This window comes from Rhipicephalus sanguineus, chromosome 4 (assembly GCF_013339695.2).
Source record: "Rhipicephalus sanguineus isolate Rsan-2018 chromosome 4, BIME_Rsan_1.4, whole genome shotgun sequence".
NCBI lineage: Eukaryota > Metazoa > Arthropoda > Arachnida > Ixodida > Ixodidae > Rhipicephalus > Rhipicephalus sanguineus.
Window position 1 is genome coordinate 145106843 of NC_051179.1, and position 5099 is coordinate 145111941.

The window sequence follows — 5099 nt, forward strand, 5'->3', positions numbered from 1 at the left end:
CCTAATATTGACTTTTGTAACCCTTCGCTAAAGATAGCTGGGACACCCGGTATATATATATATATATATATATATATATATATATATATATATATATATATATATATATATATATATATATATATATATATATATATTGTGAGACAACGTTTAGGACGCTCGAGACACTTCTTTATTGTGTCGAGTATGAGCCCCACAACCCAAACCCAAGCTGTGATGATGAGTATGTACTGTCGGCCGCAAAATTTTGCGGGATCTCCAGCGCGTGGCAGAGCGACGGAAAACTGCATTGCTGCGTCACCTACCGTGATGCGCCGGGTGTTGAGGCTATCGGCCTCGGCGATTAGCGACGGCGCGTTTAGACAACGTACCGTTGCTGGATCTAATCGCAGAGGCTGCGGCCGATAGCCTCAATACCCGCTGCATCACGGTAGGTGACGCAGCAATGCAGTTTTCCGTTGCTCGGCCATGCGCTGCACATCCCGCAAACTTTTGCGGCCGACAGTACATATGAGAAGATGAAGCGCATAAACAATGCTCACACTAAATTTCCCCGCGCGCGCGAGCGGCCGGCCCGGCCGCGATTCAGACGGGAACGGTACGGCGAACGAAGGGCTTGAGGCGCGAAACGTGAACTACCTCAGATGCACGGTAGCGATGGTCCGAAGAAACCTCGATGGGAGTGACAAGGTAGTTAACTGGGGATGTTTGTTCACGGACAACGTATGGTCCAAGAAAGTGCGATTGAAACTTGGCACACAATCCGGGAGTACGAACGGGTGTCCAAAGTAGTACTTCATCTCCAGGACGGAAGGTGACGTCGCGATGAAAGCTGTCATAGCGCTGCTTGCGGTCTTGTTCACTGGCCTGTGTGTTGAGGCGAGCCCGCTGTCTACATTCATCCAGCCTAACGACGAAATGTTCCGGTGTAGTTGAAGGGGTTTTCGTCGTTACATTGAAGAAAGAGGCGTCGATGGTGAATGTCGGCGCGCGACCATAGACGAGGTAGAAAGGTGAATATCCGGTAGTCCGTTGGACAGAGGTGTTATGCGCAAACGTCACGAAGGGTAAGATTGTGTCCCAATTATCGTGGTTTGGTCCGATGTACATTGATATCATGTCTGTTAGAGTCCGATGGAATCGCTCTGTTAAACCATTTGTTTGAGGATGGTAGGCTGATGTCGTCTTATGAACTGTCCCACAAGTTTTAAGCACTTCCTGAAGAATTGTGGACAAAAAGGTCTTCCCGCGATCACTAAGCAGCACGCGAGGTGCACCATGACGCAACACAATGGCTTCCAAAAAGAAGGCGGCCACGTCTGACGCAGAACTAGTGCGTAGAGGGGCGGTCTCTGCGTACCGTGTGAGGTGGTCGACCGCTGTCACAATCCACCGATGACCTGCTGGCGTTACGGGAAGTGGCCCGACTAGGTCTATTCCGATGATGGCAAATGGTGTTTCGGGACATGGGATAGATTGTAACAGGCCAGCAGGAGGTGAAGTTTGTCGTTTCCGGCGTTGACAAAGTGCGCAAGAAGCGACATACTTGGCCACAAAGGTAGAAAGGCCAGGCCAGAAGAAACGGCTCCTAACGCGGTCGTATGTCTTCTGAAACCCCAAGTGGCCAGCAGATGGGTCATCGTGCAGTGCTTCGAGAACTTGTGCACGCAGTGAACGGGGAAGTACTGGCACCCACCGATGTCCATCGGTATTGTAAATATAGCGATGCAGCACGTTGTCTTCCAGCTTGAACCGCCTCAGCTGACGACGTAGTCTGGCATTAGGTGGAGAAGACGTGCCACTTAGGTATCCGATGACGCGGTTACAATAGGGGTCGTCACGTTGACACAAGGCAAACTGAGCGCAGCGGTTAGAAGATAACGACTCAGCAACTGCCAGCGGCGATAACGTGGGTGACGATGACGCCTCATGAGCACCTGGAGGGTGCGTGGCCGGAGATGAAAGTGGCAGAGGGCAGCGAGAGAGGGCGTCGGCATCCTGATGCTGTTTGCCCGACTTGTACACAACGTCAAAAGTGTACTCTTGCAAGCGAAGTATCCAGCGACCGAGGCGCCCAGACAAATTTTTGATTGAGGACAACCAGCATAAAGCGTGATGGTCGGTAATCACAGTGAAGTGGCGTCCATAAAGGTACGGTCGGAATTTCTGTATGGCCCAAACTACAGCGAGACATTCCTGCTCTGTTATCGAGTAGTTCTGCTCGGCAGGTGTTAGTGCACGACTGGCATAAGCGACAACTCGCTCTCGTGAAGTGTCGTCGCGCTGTAGAAGGACAGCACCGATTCCATGGCCGCTTGCGTTTGTGTGCAGAAAAGTAGGCGCACTCTCGTCGAAGTGACGGAGGACGGGGTCTGATGTTAATGCACGTTTGAGGGCTTGGAATGCACACTCGCAGTCATCGGTCCAAGCGAAGGCTGTTCCTGACGTCAGAAGTTTGTGTAATGGCCCCGCAATGGCAGCAAAGTGACTGATGAAACGGCGGAAGTAAGACGCCAGGCCAAGGAAACTTCGCAAATGTTTCTGATTTTCTGGACGAGGGAAACGAATCACGGCAGCAATCTTGTCCGGGTCCGGTCGAACGCCATCTTTACTGACAAGGTGGCCCAGTACTTTAATGCTTTTGCTGGCGAAGTGGCACTTCTTTGTATTGAGCTGTAGTCCAGCGTTCGAAATACATGTAAAACTTCGTCCAAACGCTCAAGGTGCTGAGGAAAAGTGGAGGAAAAAATAACGATGTCATCCAGATAACATAAACAGGTCCTCCACTTTAGGCCTCGTAAAACGGTGTCTATCATGCGCTCGAATGTTGCAGGAGCGTTGCATAATCCGAAGGGCATTACGTTGAACTCATAAAGCCCATCCGGCGTTGCAAAGGCTGTTTTGTCTTTGTCTGCTTCGTGCATAGGTATCTGCCAATACCCGGACCGGAGGTCGAGACTGGAGAAATACTCTGCGCCTTGAAGGGAATCGAGGGCATCGTCGATTCGTGGCAACGGATAGACGTCTTTTTTCGTGATCTTATTAAGGGCTCTGTAATCGACACAAAATCGTACAGAGCCGTCCTTTTTCCGGACCAACACCACAGGAGATGACCAAGAGCTGGACGAAGGGCGGATGACGTCGCGTTTGAGCATGTCCGCGACGTTGTCCTCGATGATTTGCCGTTCCGCCGAAGACACACGGTATGGGCTGCGGCGTACGATGGAGCTGCCGTCCGTTTCAATGCGGTGCTCTGCGACGGTAGTGCGGCCGAGGACCTTGGAATGTACGTCAAACGAAACGCTGTGCTTCTGAAGAATGGCTAAAAGGTCTCTCTTTTGGTCAGCAGTAAGGTGGGGATTGATGGTAGCATTTAAAGCAGCGCTCGCAGCCTGAGAATCAATTGAGGCAGACAAAGGTGGTGGTTCTGCGCGAAGAGAAACCAGCGAAAAAGGCTCGGTATATATATATATATATATATATATATATATATATATATATATATATATATATATATATATGCGTGTGTATGTATGTATGTGTGTATATATCATGTATACATATACTGCTCTTAAGTAGTTTTTACTTTCTAGAACCTTCGAATCACTGTTCTCTATCCCCTTCCCGTGCTTCTAAGACCGCTCCTGCCCCAGATTGTCACAGTCCTCGCCTCCATAGGAAGTTCTCTGCGTCTTATGCCTATTGTTCCCCCCGCCCCTATTTCATTTTTTTTCTTTTCCTTTTTTTTTTGCTTAGTTGACAGGACGGGAACTTTTGAGGCCATTCCCCTGGGCGGGCCACCTACGATGACACTTGATTCATAGGTCTGCCAATGACTTCACCCATTAAGCACGTGTTTTTCAGACACCCCTCTCAGTACATGTGGACTTTTAAAAGTACGCCGCCCGTTTTTTCCCCGTTTGTAACTGCCTTCCCCTGGTGTTTCCCATTCAGAGACGGTTTTTTGGAAATAGAGAGCCGCCACCATCTTCTGCAGCCCTTCACAATAGCTAGACTCGTCGCCCTTCTGCCGCGTTTCCTAAGTTTCTTTTACGCTCCGCTCTTTTCTTCGTCGTGCCTTGGGCGGCTCTCGCTTTGTCGTACCGTCCCCCGTCCCCCCTTTTCTTTTTTTTCAGCTCCCCTTATCTCTGAGATGAGATGCCTGAGCGGAGCTGCAAACTTTCTTCAAATGTGGCAAGGGTTACACTCTTCTGCTTTCTGGTTTTTTTTCTTTCCAGGCATCAATTACCAATAGCGACACGCGCCACCGCTGGACATGACGTCAACACTAACCCCTTAAAACTAACACACAAAGGATGACAAAGATAGGTCCTCCTATCGAAACGTCGGCCTGCCTGTCTGAGGCACTTTCTCCTGTTCGTTCAACCTATCCTATTTCTTCACATTTACATCCTAATTACTACAAATTGCATCCCTTATACTTTCATTGGCATCGTCTGTTAGTTCTCATTAATATTGTCTCTAGCAAGACCGTGTCATGTACGTCATGACGTACATGACATGCATGGCATGACCTGCCATTTATGTTCGTCATACATTCATATCATGCCACGCTAACATTGATATACTACATCAAGTTAAGGAAATGTAGACGTGAGCACCAAAACCGTGTCGCCTGAGTCATGGCATACATAACATGGAGCCAGTTCCACACCGTGAAGAATGTGGAAACTGCGGAGCATAGGTGAGGATTCGCCTGCCTCTGCTGACGCTTGGCTCATGTTTGTGCGAGTCGAAGCTGCGGGTCGCCTGTCTTGGTTGACGCTCGGTTTGCGTCTGAGTCTTCAGAAGCTGAGGGTTACTTTGCATTCGCTGAGGTTTCGCCTCCGCTCTAACTCCCGGCGCTGGAGTTTCGCTATAGCTTCGCTTGCTCCGACAGACGAATTGGTCCTTCGGCGACGCTGGCGCTCACGGGCAGACAAGCGCTGGCGTTCTAAACGTGCAGCCTGCATGGTCGGCGTCCTTGGCGGGAAAAGAAACCTTAATATGTGATGCAGTGGCACCCTTTATTCGCCTGTCTTGGTATTTATTTGACCGGTATCGCCCTCTTTTGACATAATAGGGTATGGATGGATGGA